General features: G+C 38.4%; 1 protein-coding gene across 2 annotated transcripts in view; it reads left to right on the top strand.

Annotated features, from left to right (window-relative positions):
• The first annotated feature begins 5,191 nt into the window (after positions 1-5,191).
• The window catches only part of shisa7b (shisa family member 7), a 62,715-nt gene continuing 48,547 nt past the window's right edge, over positions 5,192-19,359 (top strand). For both annotated transcript variants that reach the window (XM_038302818.1, XM_038302819.1), the window contains exon 1: positions 5,192-5,400. The gene's annotated coding sequence lies outside the window, so the exon portion shown is untranslated. The remainder of the gene's footprint in view (positions 5,401-19,359) is intronic.

The raw sequence follows: 19,359 nt of genomic DNA on the forward strand, positions 1-19,359 counted from the left end.
GTGAGTCAGAAGTGGACCAACAATTTCTCTTCTCTACTTTGCTGCATTGCATCCCCACAAGGCTGAGTGCTGAGCCCCTTCCTCTTCACAATGTACACACAATGTCTACCAGCCCACAACACTAATGCAATAATCAGATTTGCAGATGACACCACAGCAATGAGGCAGATAACAGATCAAAATGAACACCCCTATAGAGAGGAGGTATAGAGATGGATGTACTGCAATTCAGACAACAACACAAATACTAAAGTTTTCACTTCCCACCAACAAAGACAAGGTGGAGTGAGTCTCCAGCTTCACATTCCTAAAACAAACATTTCAGAGGACCTCACATGCACGATCAACACCATCTCATTGATCAAAAAAGTCATAGTGAGAACACTGAGAAATATTTGACTGTACAGCACCCATATGGAACAACACTACTGCTGTTCCATAGAGGTTGTCATAACCTTTAGGTCTATCATCTGCGTCAACAGCAGCACAGAACCAAAAAAATTCCTTCAACAAGTCATAAAGGCTGCCAGATTCATCACCAGCACACATCTCCCAACCCTGGAGGACATTTACATCCCAAGGTAGCTCCTGAACACAACTAGCATCACCGTGGTGTGGTAACATACAGCACCTATCTCCTTAATCAGAAAGGAGGTACAGGTCCAAAGTGTTTTTTTTTTTTTCAAAACTGTTAACGCAGAGTCCAGTGCAACCGCTTGTCAAAATGACATATTTTCAAGTCAGTGAGTCGGTGCAATCAGCTGGTTTTCTTTAGATAGAACCAATCCGACCGTATGATCTGGCTGAATTGTCTCTGCAAAGTTTCTTAGGATGGCATGTATTGCGAATTTAATTTAAATTTTTTTTGCAAAAGGTTCTTACTCTGCGAAAACATTTAAAATATGGACCAGTTAACCACCAGATTTAACTATTGTTGTTTTATTGTTTGCTGATCCATATTTTCGATGTTTAATTTCTGTCTTTATCTAAAACTGTGAAATGTTAGCTTGGTTTTTTATACTGGTAAACATAATGGAAACCTGGAAGTGTCACTAACAACAAACTAAAGCCACAAGCATGTTATAAAATACCTAAAAGGAAAGAAAAAAACATAAAATCCCTGAAATTAAATCCAAAACAACTTTCAGGGTTTAGACATTTTTTTGCTAAACTGTGAGCCGTCCACCAGGGATTATTTCAAATGAAGGAATAGTGATGCCATTTTGGTTTGTTTTTCAAGATACAAAGTGAGATGAAGCGCTTTCCATAAAAAAACAATCAAAGGTCTGTATTTTAAGTTTGTCTTCCATGATGTCCTCTTCCAGAATAGCCTGGTCTGCAATGATTTGACAATAACCGCAAAGTGTGAGAGTAATGCTCATAATGTTCCCAATAAAAAGTCCCAAGCAGAACAATGTGTTTCATGCTGATGCTGCCAAGTCCAGCAGCAAAAGCCTGGACTACAAATGAGACACTGCAGGCAGCAGAGAGGCAGACCGCTCCGTGGGAGATAACTCCTTTGTTTACCAGGGCTTTGATTCATTCTGAAATATCCACTCAAATTAAAGTCTGTCTATTTAGCTTCAATGGAGCCACCCAGACAGACAGTGTTAGCTCAATCTGTGAAAGCTTGCATGGAAAACTTGTTAGTATACAATGAAGTTAGATTTTATGACAAGCAGATCTATTGAAGGTACACCTACTGCCTTGTCTTGACTCAAGTCAAGCAATAAAGGTTTGACGTGGATGTTTATTACACCCCTGAAATGAATCATCCTTCTGTAAAAAAAAAGCATTATCCAGAGCAAGAAACTTCCGACTCCTCCTTCATGGTGACTCTTCACAGGGAAAGTCAGCAGTGGAGCTATAAGTAAACCCCTAAATCTATAGATGTGGTGTTCCTCCTCAGAGGCTGTTTTCAGAGAGTCTTAATTCAGAGCAGAAGATTTATGACCAATAATCAGACCAAAGGGAAGTTTATTTTTGCATTGCAGTTATTACACAAAGGTAAAAATAAAAAGATGAATAAATATTCAGGTAACCCACCAACATACCAGGTATTAAAACGTCTTTCTTTACTATTTATAACTGATCGTTTTCCCGAAAAAGTTAAGTAAGAAAATCAGAAATAGATCGATTTCACGTAAGTTTCTTAATAACATAAAGTGTCATTGAACTGAATGGAGCATTGAGATACAACAGTGTGAAAAAAATACCTCATAACTCTCTTTATTTGTACTACAAAGCCACAATTTGTGCAAGGTCACAGAAAACTGTTGATGCTGATAAAACAGGCTGGCCATGGGCGGCATAAAAAGAAATTCATCTGACACATAGCAGGAACATTAGAGAAGCCAGACCGACATTTGGGTACATTCCTGGAAATAAAGCTTCACTCTGGTGAATTGAAAAGAGAAAGGGTTCAACAGAGGACTATTAGTCTTTAAATGGCTTTTTGCAACTGTTTCTTTTCCCAGAAGTATCAAAAATCTGTTTATAACTCCACTAAACAAACTGAGGACATTTACTAAAGACAAAAAAATTACTGAAAGTTGCTTCAAAAGAAATGGTTGACTGCAGCTCTGGTTCGTTCCAGCAGTCATTGATATTGATAAAGCACTGATATTCCTTAACAGTTCGTCCAACTGATGTAGATATGACTCTGATTATACAAAATTGTGTCTTAAATGTTTATATTAAATTATATATATATCCAGTGGTGTTGTAGTCAAGACCACACCAACCGCGACAAGGTAGTACCGAGATGATAAATAAATATAAACTATTTCAATTTACCTTATGAATATATTGATTCATTAACTATCAGTATGGTATGTCATATACAGTTTGCTGCAGAGGTTTTAACTTGAAAGCAATGGACTTGCTAACATTCTGCTAAGCAACCAGTCTTATTTTTCTGTTAGTAAAACAAACTAAAATGAATGTACATTCCCATCTTTTATACATTCAGAATCTAAATAACAGTATTTACAATTAGATATGGAAAAGTATGGCCCTGGAATACAACAACCATACAGAAGGCTAGAGTTGCCACACAGCATAAAATTATTATGGTGCCATATCTCAATATATGGAAAAACCATTTCTTTAAAAAAAAAGGAGATTAACTTTCCACTTAATGAGCAACAACCCCCAATAGAGATGTATGTATATATATTGATAAAACATATAAATCCATCTCTACTGCGTTGCATCCTCATAGCCTTCTGGACAAATCATTCTTATAGCATGATTCTGTCTCCTGTTGTCATGGCGTCACTGTCTCCCTTTCCACATCAACCGGAGAGCTTTGATGCTCTTCTGCTGCATAGAAAGGCATACAGGGCATGGATCCACCATCTCGCTTCAGCACTCTCCCTTTCCACTTCTTCGCTAACAGATTGCAAAAAGACATTTAGCTGTATATCTTCTATGTTCACAAAGTCTTCGAAAGGTGTCTGCTTGAAACAAAGCACCGAGGTAGTAAGGCAACCGAACCAAACCAGTTTAAGAATGAGAGGTCTTCCATTGGAAAAGGCCTATAGAGGCTGTTACTCCAACTCTTACATTGGGAACAGAGGTAGATGTGGGTGGTTTCTTCATTAATTCCCCTAGGCTTCTGTCAACCTCCTTAGAGCCTTGAGATCAGCTACAGCAAACCCAATCATTATATCAGACTCGTTATTTTACAGCTTTCTTGGTGTGATGAATTCTGTAACATGTTCCAAGATGGTTTCAGGTGTTTAAGATGAATGTTTCTCATGCATACAAAAAATTCTGATGAGAAACTGCTCCACAGTTACTTAAATCCGTGTCACAGCTTTAAGATAATTTAACTTAAGGGAACATTACAGCAATTTTTTTAGTTTGTGGAGGTAGGAATTTGACTTATTTGGCTCAAACACAGTGATGGTTTTAGACTAACCTTACAAGGGGGCCAGACTCGGGCAAGTGTTTCCTTCTTAGGGGCACAGAACTAAAGAACTACATCACACTCTCAAAACAAAACAATAAAACAAAACACAAAAAAACAATAAAAAAACAGGCAAGAATTCATCATTTAGTATAGTAGGTGAGCCACAAAGCCAAGCTTACAGACCCATTTCATCCAACAGATAGAAACTGTGATCCTATTTTCAACATGACTGAAGCTTGAATTATATGATTATAATTTTTAAATAACTGTTGAAGTTTTAAAGGCAAAATACAAAATTTGTCCAATTGGGACACATCAGTTATGGTCCCTTCACCATAAGAGACCACGGTCTCTATGATCGTCATAGGGAAATTATTTAGTATTACTCTGCAAAAACTGATCTTAAAAATAAAAAAAATTTATAACTGTATTTGCCTTTAATTTGATCAGGTTGATAAGATGCTCTGCCAAAGGAATTCAGTATGTTGCCCTTAACATAAGATATTAAGATATTATGCACTTCAAATATGATAATGGAGTCGTTTTTCTTATTTTAAATATAAAATTACTTAAATCAAGGAAAATAAAACTTATATTAATATAGATTCTAGTTCTTATACTACAATTTCCCAGTGTAAGATTTCAGCGGAAGAGCCATAACAGGGGCCAGGACAGGATTTACAGGGGCACTGGTCCTTTCGGCCCCCTGTCTAGAACCGCCTGTGCTCAAAAATTTACCAGAAGTCATCTGATATTCACAGTATATATCATATGTATCATTATAATTACAGTTAAAACATGAGGTCATCATTTACAGTCAGGACCTAGAAGTGGATAAATGAGTTTAAACTTCCCAAAAACTCTATAAGGACTGCAGTTTGTTCATAGAAGTGAGGTGATGTATGGCTGCCGATCATTGGGTTCATAAAGCTGGAAGTCTAATCCATAAGTTAATGAGCACAGCTCAACATTTCCCATCAGTGCATTAATATTTACATGGCTGTGAGCGCTCACAAGGGCGCGTTTACCGGGAGCAAAGGCTTCGAAGGCGCCTCAACCAATCAGACATGATCATTGGATCTATCCGCCGTCTGATTGGTTAATCGTCCCCAGCAGTTCGGGAATGCGAACGTAAGGAAATGCCACATTAACCAATCAATGAGTTGGCCACGGAGCAGAGCAGCGCTCAGTAGTGGAACATCTTCCAGTGAGGCAGGCGAGGAAGCAACATCAGCCACGCACCAGGAGCCTCGGTGCGGGTCACACGTTCCCCGATCTGAACTAACGTGAAGGATTACTGCGCCGAGCCGCTTTTTTTTTTTTATGCGCTCCACCACTACGCTTTGTTTCTGTTTATTATCCTGGAGGAGACGCGTCACTGCGGCTTATCAATTCCCCCTTCTCCAGAACTGGGAATTACAATGAAACATGTAAGGTGACACATTTGGTGTGGGATCACTGGGAACTGGGAGAAGAAAACCAAGGTAAAAACAAACAAACAAACACCTATCTTTGTCTTGTTAGTTAAGGGAAATGTTAAATTGGATGGAAAGCTTATAATATCGTCTCCTGGTAATTAATTGACTTATTTTCAGGTTGTAAATCCCATTAAAATGATGCCAACGTTCACTGCATGTATAACAGTTATTAACAGGTGCATGTTGAGGCTTTCAGTGATTCCACATTTGCGCTGCTAAGGCGCATGTGTGGCACTGCAATGTCTGCGCTTTACTGCTGAGCTTCTGTTTATTTATTGAGATGATTAAGAAAAAAAAAAAAAGAAAAACCCTCCGCATTGTTGATCATTTCATACCAGCTATTGTCTGCCTCTCCGCCTCTTTAAGGGGGAAAATGGTGACTGGTGCCGCATCTCTAGGATCAGCACCCTCTTTGCGTAAAAACGGGGGGTGGGGGGGGGGTGAATGAGGCATTTCAGGCGCTTTCATTATGCCAGTGTTGTTTGTGCTGCAGTGGGGTAGACTGGGTTTATCACGGGGGTGTTCACTCTCATCTGATGCCATGCATGCATACAATACAGTAACGCCTCAACATAATGCAACAGAACCCTCCCTCCCATTTTGTTCCTTCTGTGTTGCTCTGAATGCAGCAGCAGCATCCATACATTGACTCATCTGGATGCCTAAAATTAGGAGATTGTGTTGTTCCCCCCACCCCCCTCATCCTTAAAGTGTGTTTTTTGTGTGTTTAGGAGTTTTAGGGGAAACAATTGTTAACACATTTGCAGGGACACTGGTACAGACACTCATGACTGGCTCTAAGGGGAGCGTAATTGCCTCATGAACTACCCCCCCCCCCCTTCTTTTTTTTTTTACTCCCTCATGGACCTCACCGGTGCTGCCTAGCCTTACCTGACTTCTGCTGTGCCTGTGTGAATTTGTAGGTGTGCATACGCTTCTGTGTTTGGGTATTCATCCATGTAGGTGTATGTGTAGGTGCATGTTTGTGGATGATATCACCCTGGATATTGTTGCAGGGCCATGTGTGGTTTGCGGATGTGTTTTAACCAGGATCATTAGAGCAGCACACCTACACCTGTCTCATCCTGAAGTGAGGGTACATTAGGGGAGTGCTTCCTATCCTCTGTAATTTAGGCTTTTAAGAGTTCACTTCAAATTGTTGATGTGGTAACCGCAGAGCAGAAACAAAGGCAGAGTATTTTGAAATTCACCTAAAACAAACGTTGTTTTAGGTGAATTTTAAAATACTCTGCCTTTGAATCTCTACGATCTCTTTTTTAAAGTATGCATGCACAAAGTTGCATGTTTCTTTTAAATAATGAGTCTAGCAAGAGTAACTACATCTGTTAATATCTGCTGCATTCTGCTCAGTGCTGTGGAATAGTTTGAGTTTATCCCAGCCCCCACTGGGAAAGAGGAGGAATACATCCTGGACAGGTCATCGGTCTGTTGCAGGGCTGATAGACAAATAGCTATGACCTTACAACATGCTCCTAGTTCACGGCAATTTATCTTCTAACATGCTTCATCTTTTCTGCTGTTCAGGGAACCTTGAATACCTGAAGGAAAACATAAAGATAACATGCATCAGAGAAGAAGATGCAAATTCTACAGGTTTTTTTCTTAACCCAGGATCTCATTGCAGTGAGGGAGGAGACCTGACCTCTGCGCTGTAGTGCATTTCTCCAATCACACACACACAAATGTCACAAAGCCAAATAGATCGTTCAAATTTGCTCATTTATGCTCACGTTATAACTGCCTTTTGAAAAACTCACATTGATTTTGATTTTAGAAAGAGCAAACCTGCAAACTAAATGAATATTTTGGATGATAGGTCAACTTATTGATCAAATACCTAAAACTGAAAAACAATCTTTTGTGTCCGGATTATTTTATATTTCTCTTGGTTGTATTTTGGCAAAGATATCATGGTCAGTTTGTGTCAAATTGAATCTAAATTTGAATTCATTCAGCTAAGAATTTTATTTTGAATTCTGACCAGTTCATAATAATTGTATCGTTTCTTTTTTAAATGTACACTGTGTAACTTCTGACCAAAGAGTTGCTTAATTTGAGATATATTAAATGATTTGTCTGACTAATATGGAGCACTTTGAGCACATCAATGCTCCATATGGGTTGCTGTTACAAAAATAACCAAGCATATGTAGCTTGATAGGGTTGAAATTTGTCACCGAATGAATCATGTGACCCAGAGCAGCTCTTTAAGACAATCTGAGTTCTCTTAAACACCAAAGGCAGCAACATAATTATAACACTTACCTGCTCAGACATATTTCTGGTTCTGTGAAGTAGAATTAAATCTAAGCAGGTAGATGTGGCCTTGTCTTTACAATTAAATATATCACTTCTCAATGTGCTGGTCCAAAGTGGTCTGCTATTAGATTGTAAAGAGAAAGGTTGTTTAATTTTGCGGCAGTGTTGTGTTGTCTGTGGCCATTCAGGTGAACCAAACCTGGAACTTACAGGTCCAGTGCCCCCTAGTGGCTAAAACATAAGTAGATATTAAAAAAATTATTCTGAATATTTCATCTCTCCTTTCAAACTGTTTAGAATCATGGATTATTTTTATGAGGATTATAGTAGATTACGCTCTATCCGGGTTCAACAGTCAACACTTCCTGTTCAATACCATTATTTTATAACAAATGCAAATTGATTACAGGTAATTGTTTATAGAGAGACTTCTGTTGGTTCACCTCAGCAAGCAAACAAGCATCTATCAGGAATCCCTGCCGTTTGCTCATTGTCGTGGAGTCGAGGTTGACGAAGCCATCATACACCTGCTTTAACAAACCCACTGCCATTTAGACAAGGTAGAGAGCCCCATGAGGATCACCTTCTTTGATTTCTCCAGGGCATTTAAAATAATTCATCCTGATTCACTTTGTGAGAAACTCTATCAGACTCAGATGGAGGCATCAACAATCACCTGGATAAAAGACTACCTGACAAACAGACCACAGTTTGCTAGAATGAAGGGTCAGCTGTCTAATCAAGTTAGTCAGCAGAACAGGAGCACCACAGGGGCCGTTACTCTCACCATTTCTTTTTACTCTGTATACCTCTGACTTCCAGTACCAGGCAGAGTCCTGTCATCTGCAGAAATACTGGCATGCTGTGGAAACAAACATCTGATCCTGAATGTCAACAAAACAATGGAGATGATTGTAGATTTCAGAAGAAACATTAACAAGTTGAAACCTATTAACATGTGAGGTGAAGATGTAGATGTAGTTTAGGAGTATAAATACTGTGGTGTTCACCTGGACAATAAGCAAGATGGAAATACAACTGATAAGGGACAGTGAAGATTACTTCCTAAGGAAGCTTAGGTTCTTTGGCGTTGGCAGAAATATGCAGCATATCTTGTATAAGTCTGTTTTGGAAAGTGTGATCTCTTCTTCTATCCTCAGGAGTAACATTATTAGAGCTAATTACTTAAAAAAGCTCAACAAGCTAATTAATAAGTTCAACTCTGTTCTAGGAACTCCTCTAGAACCTCTGGAGATTATTTAGCAAAGAACATTTATTCACAAAGTGAATAAGATTATGGACAACAGAAAGCATACTCTTCAGAAGATTTATAAACAACAACAGAGGGCTTACCAGATATGGTGCAAGACAGACCACTACAGGAGATCCTTCCTGGCTACAGCTAGTATCAACACCTACAACACCTGGTTAAAAATAATAAATAGTTATAATAAATGTTCATATTAATGTATAATAAAAAAAAACATGAGCTACTGCAGCATTTAATTTCCCTTTGGAATTAATAGAGTATTTTGGAATTGAATTAACCTGTCTAACCTGTAAACTTTTCTATATCTGTAATATAATAGTGGTCTCGTTTAACTGACCTGATAAACGTGATAAATGTTATTGTGATATTGTGATTTCTTTTTTCAATTTTATGATATACTACTTGTTGAGTTTTTCTAGGTTTAATTAGTTAATATACCCAAGTTGGCTTTTGAGTAAAATCCTTCGTGCTTTATGGGATATTTTTTATTAGAAGGAGATTTTTGACTTGTCAGTGATAACTTCAAATGATACAAATGGTGTCCATCTGCACCAACTGCTGGTCTTAACTCAGGTTTAAGCCACATTTGAATTATAGTTGGGAAATCTACAATTGATTCAGCTCCAAATGGACCCATGGGCCACACTTTGGTCTCTCTTGCTCCAGTGGATAAAAACTGAGCACATGTGGTGAACTTTGTTCTGTCTTCTTGTTATCTGCTCCAAGTCTTGCTCTCTCTCCATCTAAATCAGGAGTTTCAAACTCACATTTATGCTAGACTCTTTCGTAATTTTCTAGTCTTAAGGGCCGTTTGCACCTGTTTAAAAGTGAACGTTCGATTTCATCATTTTGTTTACAAAGAGAATTGCTCTGGTATTAAAACTTCTGTTGATTTTGTATTTTTAAATACTTTGTTCACTTAAAGCTACAGTGTGTAATAATTACAGGGATATACAGTCAGAAATGTAATATATTATACATAACTATGTTATTTATCATCATCTACGAGCTCAGCCTCTTAACCTTAATATTTGCGTTGCCTTAGAATTCGTTATTTATAATTACATAGGAGCGGGTCTCGCAGCCATGGAGGCAGACATCTTTGCACTACGCCAGCGCAGAGCCAACAAACTAGCGATTGCGAGATCGCCCATTACGCTCGAAAGTAACTACGGCAAGTTGTTTAAGTCTACATGAAATCTATACCCTACACAGACTAATGAAATACTATCTGTAAAATTATCTATGTAAACAAACCTCATCACTTGAGAAGGTAGGTGATGCGGACGTCGTGGAAGACATTTTGTCCCGTAACGCTCGCCGTACTGTTGGGGGGGAGAAGCGGTGGGGGGGAGATGTTCATGTTGCTGCGGTCTGCAGTCTGGATGTTAGATGTCGCTGAAAATTACACACTGTAGCTTTAAAAAGAAACATGACTACTGTATTTTGTAAAATGATATGCTATTGCTGGCTGGATAAATTGCCATGGTGGCTGGATTTGGCCTGTGGGCCTTAAGTTGGACACACATGGTCTAAATTGGAGGTCTTCAACAGGTGGCCCGCGACCCCTAGGGGGTCCAAGGAGGTACTGCATGAGGGTCGCGAAAGTTTTGGTTAATTAAAATTTTTTTCTTTTTTTTATATCCCCCCTGCAAGTTTTTCCACTAATTGAAATGTCTTTAAATACACATTAACTTGAATTCAACACACTGTAGTAAACAGATAAATGGAGGCAGAAGATAACTTTCAGTCATAAACGCACACATTCAGCGACACACAGGAGCTCTTTCAAGCTGGGCACCGTTTATTTATTTATTTTTTTATTTATTTTTTTTTTATTTATTTATTTGAATAGGGACAATGCACATTAATGAACATCAGTATAAAAACAAAGGTAAATATGCCGGATTATAGCTACAAAGCTAGTTTTCATCCGTAGTCCCTAGGCAGGCAAATACATAAGAAAGAACATATAACATACAATACAAGCATCACAAGGAAATTTTAAGAGTTTAGTGGTTACATGACTGGTTTGTTTTCATCTGTAGTTTGAGTTGAGCTTTCATTCACAACACCTGACCCATCAATGAGGAATCAGAATTAGAAATTCTTTAATAATCCTAGGGCGAAATTACTTCCGTTACATTCCTCCATCTGTAATAGAGTGATAGAGTGACTATAGGACCAGTTTGATATACCACAATTTCATACAATATATATAATTAGGGGATCCCCGCTCCATCTCGCCATCAGTTCAGGGGTCTTTAGCCTGGAAAACGTTGAAGACCCCTGGTCTAAATAAACCACAGACCTGTGTCGATATGTTGCACATGATTTTGATTCCATTTAAAAATTTTCCTTCATCCCTGTGTTTCTCATTATTTCAGAACTCTTCACTGATAGACAACGATCAAAATGAAATAACTAAACCTATAAAAATGTGAAATGGCAAAAGATGCATTTATTTAGGTCCATTTCAACAGGATAATGTTATTTCTATTCTGATTTATTCCTACTGAAGACCATATCCGTTTTTTTTTTCTGTTTGTGTGACATTATAATACAGCATCCATGCATTCAACAAAATTATTCATTTATTTATTCTCTCTTTTAATGCATATTGCTGCTGCTACAGAGAGGACCCAGAAAGAATCCCCCCCCCCGCCATGTCCTACTAAAGGTTCTCAGTCAGTTGCAATGAGGTCACTTTTTAAGGATTTTATTGACATAATCATTGAGCGAATGCAGATATTTGATAACAAACAAGCAACAGATCTACAGCCCATAGTGACCAAATAAGGAACCAACATTATTTTCTATTCAAACTGGATTTTTTTTCCTCTTTTTTCACATTTGAGTGTATAAAGCTTGACAAACAACAAATCTCGAAGGGATGGGTGTGAAAAGGGTCCTCTTTGTATCCTGAATCAGAGGACACGCCCTACATATGGAGGCTTAATGATTGGCTGCTGTCCAGCGTCAACATCTACATTTTAACCACCCTGATGAAGAATTATTGGGAACATGAAACCATTAATTAAACATTTCTAATCTTTCTGATTAACAATGTTCTTTGTTGTCAGCTCTAACAGCTGATTTGGTAAAGCATGATAAAATCCCAGTTGGTTGGTTTGTTTGTTTTTGACCATAAAGGGGAATAGTTAAAACAACCATCATGTGCTCTTTCGGAGAGCAGCTGAATCACGCCAGCGTCCTGCATGAGGCCAGAACAAAAAGCCCTGATGGACCCAGCTGCAGGGCAACCAGAGGACATGTTGGCTTTGAGTGAGGGGTGTTGCTGCAATTATAGATTTGTACAACACTACAGCTGAACGATCACACTTTCAAGCTGTTTGTAAGCCTCTAGACGCCTACCTTCGGGTGAAATCAGCAAGTTCTCACCCACTCTGTGCAGGCTGTTGGAAGGCATTCTTGGAAATGCAGGGAAACACTGACAGGAGTGTAAGCAGGTGAGAGAGCTTCTAAACCCGCTGATGACATGTTTTCGGATCATAAATTGGTGATAAAAGCGCAGTAAAAGATGTTGTGTAAAATGTATTCTACTCTGGGCTTTATTATTCTCCTACAATCTTTAATTTCCTAAAAAGCGGCGCTGCCAAAGATTTTAAATTGCTGTGCTTTCTTCTCTGATGGGTGACTTCAGCTCTCCTATAGATTGTTTGGCCTAGGAGCTCATTCCCAGTGAGCTGGAGGAGGTGGATCGTCTGCAGCCTTCACCATTCATCATGGCTGTTTTGTGAGTCAGTGGTGATTAATCTGATTGGTGGTGTTCAGGCTCTGTGTCCCCCAGAGAGTAAACCAGAAACGGGCTTATGTGCTGAGATAAACGGCCCTGGATGCTGTGCTTTATGCTTTCGACTTTTAGAGAGTCTCAGGTGCGCACGTCATAGCCGGACATGTGGGAACATGGCTGCTGGTGTACTCAGCACAAGAACTCCTTCAGGAACAAACATTAGCGCGCTGGTCAGTGACTATTCCACCTGATTCAACATCTGTGGGCGTTCGCTTCAGACTATGAATTTTAAAACAGCTAATCTTAACCATTCATTTTATTTTCCAGCTGAACAATTTCCGGTAGAAGGGACAGAATGTGAATCTCATAATTTTCCTTCAGTGTACAATTCGTTATTTTGTCTTTTCATTTGGTTTAGGATTCAATTCATCAAGTAATTAAGTAAAGGTTAAATTATTCACACATAATATGAAAATTAGTGAAGAATTTGAGCTTTTCTCTTTATTTAAATCAATATTTAAAAGAGTTCTCCAATCTTAAGATGCTCATTCAAAAGACCATACTTAGCAAAAGTAGTCCTAAATTTCAACAATTATTTCCCAGTTTATACAGTTTACTGAAGAATTAAATATAATGAATAAATATATGAAAATTTATTTCGATTGACAACTTTAATCAAAAAGGAAAAAAAATGTAAACCCAAGAAAAGAAAATCAGAAAAAAAGCAGGGAGACATATACACTTCTTAACTCCCCTTTATTACAGTTAATTTACTGCATTAATATATGTCCTTATATATAGTACTTTTATATAATGTACATCAATATACACTCATCAAACCGCAGCAAACTTTTAAACTCAAACTATTTTAAACTATCAAACTATTTAACTAAACTAGGGCTGAAACAATTAATCTGATAAATTGCGATTAATCGATTATTGAAATATTGTCTAATTTAGTAATTGATTAATTGTTAACTGGAGCGTAGAGACTCTAAAACACATCTTTAGCTGTCAGAGCAACCCACCTTGAGCAGCAATTATACCAAAATTGTTCAAAAAAAAGAAACATTTTGCATTTAAGATAATTAAACATTTCCGCCTGACAATATATTCTACCCAGAACTCCTTAGGTTGATAGTTTGAGTTTCACTTGGTTTGATTTCATAAAAAAAAAAAAAACTTCTTTAATTAATTTTTTGCTATATTATGACTATATATTTAATTAACTACATTTATGTTCCATTTAGAGGAATGTACATTATTACTGAAAAAAGATTATAATAATGCCCTACATACAGTATACATAGGTAGGCCTACATAAACTCATACTAATAAACATTTTATTTAATTTTTTTATATTACAAAACAATATCATTGAACAGGTTTTTTTTTTTTAATGCACCTCTGAGCTGAAGTATTTTGATAACTGGTTTAAATTAAACTTATATCTAATTTGCTCCAAAATGTTACCCCAGTACTTGAGATATTTTATTGAAATCAAGCAAGCATAGATGAGTTAAACTCTCAAACCAAAACCTTCTCTGTCACTGAATCATTTTTACAGATTACACTTCATTTCTCGCCATCATTGTTGCAGTTTTTTGTTGGTTAAATAACTGAACTTCATTGACATGTGATTTCAAAAACACAAGGTTTATGTGAGCTAAGTATTCTGCAGTATCGAATATTTTACTTTTGGTGAAGAATTAATTAAAGCTGTAGTTTATTTCTCTGTGTTACGTCATACGTATATGTGAGAAGCAAAGTGTAAACTGAGGTGCCTCCACTTCCCAACAATTGCAGTGCTCTTGATTTTACACAGTTTATGTGATGAAAGTGATTTGATTCACTTTCTCTCTCAATTTCTACCTTAATCTTAATTTTATGTCACTTTTCTGACTTTTCAGTGTCTTACTTTAAAATAAGATGTTTTATTTATCAACTTCAGGTGTACTGACCTGAACAGATGATGATGTCGTCATCAGCAGAAGAGATACATTTTTACTTTTCTGAAATCTTAGATCTATAATTTATGTATTGGGTGAATAAGACAGGGCCCAACAAGGACCCCTGAGGGACACCACAGGGGATATTTGAAAAGTTGGAGTATTGTTCACCAGTTTGAACAAACTCTTTCATGTTCCTTATGTAAATCTTTACCCAGTTCAACACGATCCCCCAGATGTTATACTTTTCTACTGTTTAAGATTGTTAATGTATGTTTGTTTTTATGTATACATCTCCTCAGTTAACTCCATCAGTGCCATCGCAGATTGTGCTTGTCTACGAATTTATTTAGTCGAGCTATAAAACTTTTTTTTTTAGTATTTTGATTGACAAAGTAATGAAATTGGCCTGTGATTAGTAAAATTGTTTATCTTCTGATTTAAACAATGGGATGAATTTGGCATTTTTCATCTTTTAGGGAATAAATCAGATGTATAAGATTTGTCTCAGATGTATGGGCCATACTTTTGATTACACTGTTGATCAATTCCCTGTCTATACTACTCCAGTTAGTTGATGATTTATTTGTTTCACTGACTGGCACCATCTATAATCCCCCCTGCAGCAATAGGAAGAAGGAGGGTCACTGGTTCGAACAATGTAATTGTGTCCTTGGGTGAGACCCTTCTCCCTGCATACTGATTGTGGTCACAAGGCCTAATGTACAGCACCCTCGCAACGGTCATTGTGACATCATTGTGTGTTTGTGTGCTTTAATGACTGAGTAGTGTGAACCTATTTAAGTTCAACCCATTTACCATTTATGATTCCTGCAGCTAAATTTAGACCAATATTAGAGAAAAAGTCATTAAACCCATTAACCACATATTTGATATGATTTAGGGTTCTGTTAACATCTATTAAGTATTCAGAAATACCTTCATGGGTTGAAGCTTTTCCAATAATAATAATATAATAACATTTTTCTATAGGCCTTTAGTTTTAGTTTTATTACAGTGTAATAATCTGGTATAATACTCTTTTTTTGCCCTCATAATATCAGTTAGTTTATTTTTATATCCTTTAAATTTTACATTCAAACTCTATAGTTGTTTAATTGTTTGTAAAGAGTGCTTTTTTATTCAGGCAGTCCTGATCATATGATTTTTTGAATGTATTCATGAATATATCAGAAGCTAAATTAATGTCCTGGTTTTGGTAAAAAATAAAATAAAAGAGCTTTCTTTTATTTTATTTATTTTATCTTACATTTATTTATTTCATATTTGCCTGGAGTTCTGCTCATACAACCGTCCAACACATCTTTTTTTTCAACCCACTCCTGTTCACATGGTGTAATTGGTAACTAACTTATGATCAATTCCTTTTATAGAGCTGAACCAAGTTTTGAAAATCGCAACAAAGCTGAATGAACCATTAAATTGATCAAAATACACCTTGATTCTCTGAGAATCAGTATAAAGGCTCCTTCTATCGACATAAAAAACCGGATCGACCAAAGTTAAACTTTCCATTCGACATAAACTGTTCTTCATGAAGTAGCCACATGTCTTATTTAGATTATTACAATTTTTGTTGATAGGGACAATGTTTTGTTTTGGCACCTGCTTAGATTGGGACAGACTTTGCACCCTGTAGGAATGCATTATTTGTTTTTAATATTTTCTGTTTTTTGCGGGTTTGTCTTTTGATATAACAATAATTGAACTTTATTGATCTCACATTGGAGAAATTTACCTCTGCATTTAACCCATGCCCTTTGGGAACAGTTGGCTGCCGCTGTGCGGCGCCTGGGGAGCAGTGTGGGGTTAAGGGTCTTGCTCAGGGACCCAAAGTGCAGACTGTAGGGATAGAACTGGGTACTTGCAACCTTCTCAGAGCACAAGCACACTGCTCTAATCACTAGCCCAACACTCCCCTAAATATATAGAGATATCTCGGTTCACCAGATGCTCTTTCACATAAACATCAGATCCTTTTAGCCAGTGACCTTGTGATATTGTGCGTTCTATTTTTGAATCTAATCACTTTGGCTGGTTTATCCTCCCTGTTTCTCAAAGGGAGGCAATGACAGTCCTTAAAGTCCTTGTTATTGACAAAGACTCCTTTGCTGCTGAAAAATTAAGAGAGCTAGTGCTCAGTGGACTCAGGTCTGGCTCTGATGGGTCCATATTACTTCAAAACTGTAGTCTATTATTTTAGCACATGAGCAGGGCTTTGTCTCCTTCTGACTACAGCGTGTTCATATTGCTACGTCTGCTACGTGCCGTTCCAGTAGTGATATGTTCTTATTCCTCTCCATTCATTGATTACCTCCATGGTGCCTTATATCAATTTCTGGTATATAGAGATAGCAGCCAACACTTCAGATTAATTGATGGTTGCTTCCCTAGTCTTTATCTCTTTTAACTCCTCCTTCCATGCATTCTAATTAGGAGACATTATGGAGGAAATTGAATTAAAAAGTCTGGTATGATGATGAAGGCCTGGAGCAGACCTGCTGATGAAGGCTGGTGGCTGCTGTTATTCTGCTAGGATGGAGCAAAGACTCTTTTCCCTTTTTTTTCAGAATATCTATCTATCTTCTCCTACTTATCTGTCAGGGTCACCGTATGGCTGGTGTCTATCTTCAGCAGTCATTGGCCGAAAGGCGGGGTACACCCTGGACAGGTTGCCAGACTGTCGCAGGGCGTCTCTGAAATGTAACAAGTAAAACTGATTACTTTCAAAACCCCAAAACCTTTTCAGGTAGAGGTTATTTCATTTACCATTAATTAAGGTCACAACCTGATGGCTGACAGGCTCTTCAGTTTTCTGTTGTTGTTCCGGTCCTGATCTTCAAAAAGGTTCTTTCAGTTTTGCCTCCAGAAGGACTCAGTTACCCGTATTTTCACGACCATAAGGCGCACCGTACTAAAAGGCGCAGTCTCAGTTATGTGTGCCATTTCTGTATTTAACACACACATAAGGCGCACCGGACTATAGGGCGCGTTTTTTATATACAGGTACATGTCCTCTACTACCTTTAAATACCTCTACTGCGTATTTAAAAATACAGCGGGGGCAAAACTGAGTATGATTGTGCTTTACTCATGTATTTATTACAAAATATTAATCAAACTTGGGAGCTGGCCGTGAGACAGACACATCGCAGATGACAGAGCGCTGTGATCACTCCTAAATTAACGTAAAATCCTGAAACCTGCCGACGGAATATGTTCGCTTTTATTACCGGTATCCTGGTGCCTGCACTGTAATTTATTTAGATGAAAAACACCTGCCAGCCACCGCGTGAACCCGGAGGCTACTCAGCCTAGAGGCTGCTGATGAAAGGATTTCTGCTGTCGGTGCACAGCTGGTATGTCGGGGGTCTGAGCGCCTCCGACAGAAATAGATAATCTGGATGAACTGACTGCAATTATTAAGTTTTCAGGTGGACTTTCTCACTTAAAAACATATTAAAACTACTTTATTCCCACTGATCACAGCAAATATAGCTGCAAGATTTAGATTATTTAGATGAAAAAATACCTGCCAGCCGCCGTGGTGAAGAGGAGGAGACCCGACCCAGAGGCTGCTGTTGAATTAAGTTTTCAGGTAGAAAAATAGAGCGGGAGCAAAACTGAGTATGATTGTGCTTTATTCATGTATTTATTACAAAGTATTAATCAAACCCATCAAAGTCATCATCCTCTGTTTCTGAATTAAACAGCTGCACTAAATCAGACATGCCAATTTCCCCTTCTTCGCTGAAAGAGTCACTTTCCGTGCAGCGCGGCTCCTCAGAAATAATGCCGGCTTTTGCGAAAGCTTGAACAACAGAGCCAGCAGACACGTTAGTCCAAGCATCTACAATCCATCCGCAAACGGTGGCGTAACTTGCCCGGCGCTGCCTTCCACTTATCGTGAAACTTTGGTCTCAGTCTGTCATCCATCGCTCCCACGCCGCTCGCAGCCTTACTTTGAACCTTTGAACGGCCGCTTCACACCGATGTCGGGCGGTTGAAGTTCCTTTGTCAGACCCCCCGGGATAACGGCGAGCACAGCGTTTATTTTTTTTCACCATGTTTTTCACATCGGCTGTGAGATGGGCACGCAGCGATGGTGATGCGTGGAAAAAAACACCTGTTCTCCTCACATACCTGCCTCAGCCACGCTTTCATCATCTCCTCATCCATCCAGCCCTTTCCATTTGCCTTAATATGTCATCAGAGCGCTGTGTCTGTCTCGCTGTCAGCTCCCAGATCAGCTTCTCTGATTTGTTGATGTGGCGCTTCCAGCAGCAAAACTTCAATTTTTCCATCTCGAGCAGCAGCAGCGGGACCTTTTGCTGCGCCTGTACGCTCGTCAACCGTTGACTTTGCATGTAAACTCGCTGCTTCTGCTGCACCTGCTGTGTCCGGTTAACAGCGAGCGCATTAATTTGTTTCACCATGTTTTTCACATCAGCTGTGAGATGGGCACGCATGGAGTCAGATTAGCAGCGATGGTGTGGTGATGAGTGGAAAAAAAACACCTGGTCTCCTTACATTCAGCCACTCTTTCATCATCTCCTCAATGAGGTGGTCTCAAAAGTCGCAGTTACAACACACATAGGGCGCACCGCACCAAAGGGCGCACCGCACATTTTGAGGGAAAAAAAAGACGTTTATGTGCGCCTTATAGTCGTGAAAATACGGTAGTCTGATTC

Source organism: Cyprinodon tularosa, unplaced genomic scaffold (genome assembly GCF_016077235.1).
Source record: "Cyprinodon tularosa strain WSP-4 unplaced genomic scaffold, ASM1607723v1 ctg5, whole genome shotgun sequence".
NCBI lineage: Eukaryota > Metazoa > Chordata > Actinopteri > Cyprinodontiformes > Cyprinodontidae > Cyprinodon > Cyprinodon tularosa.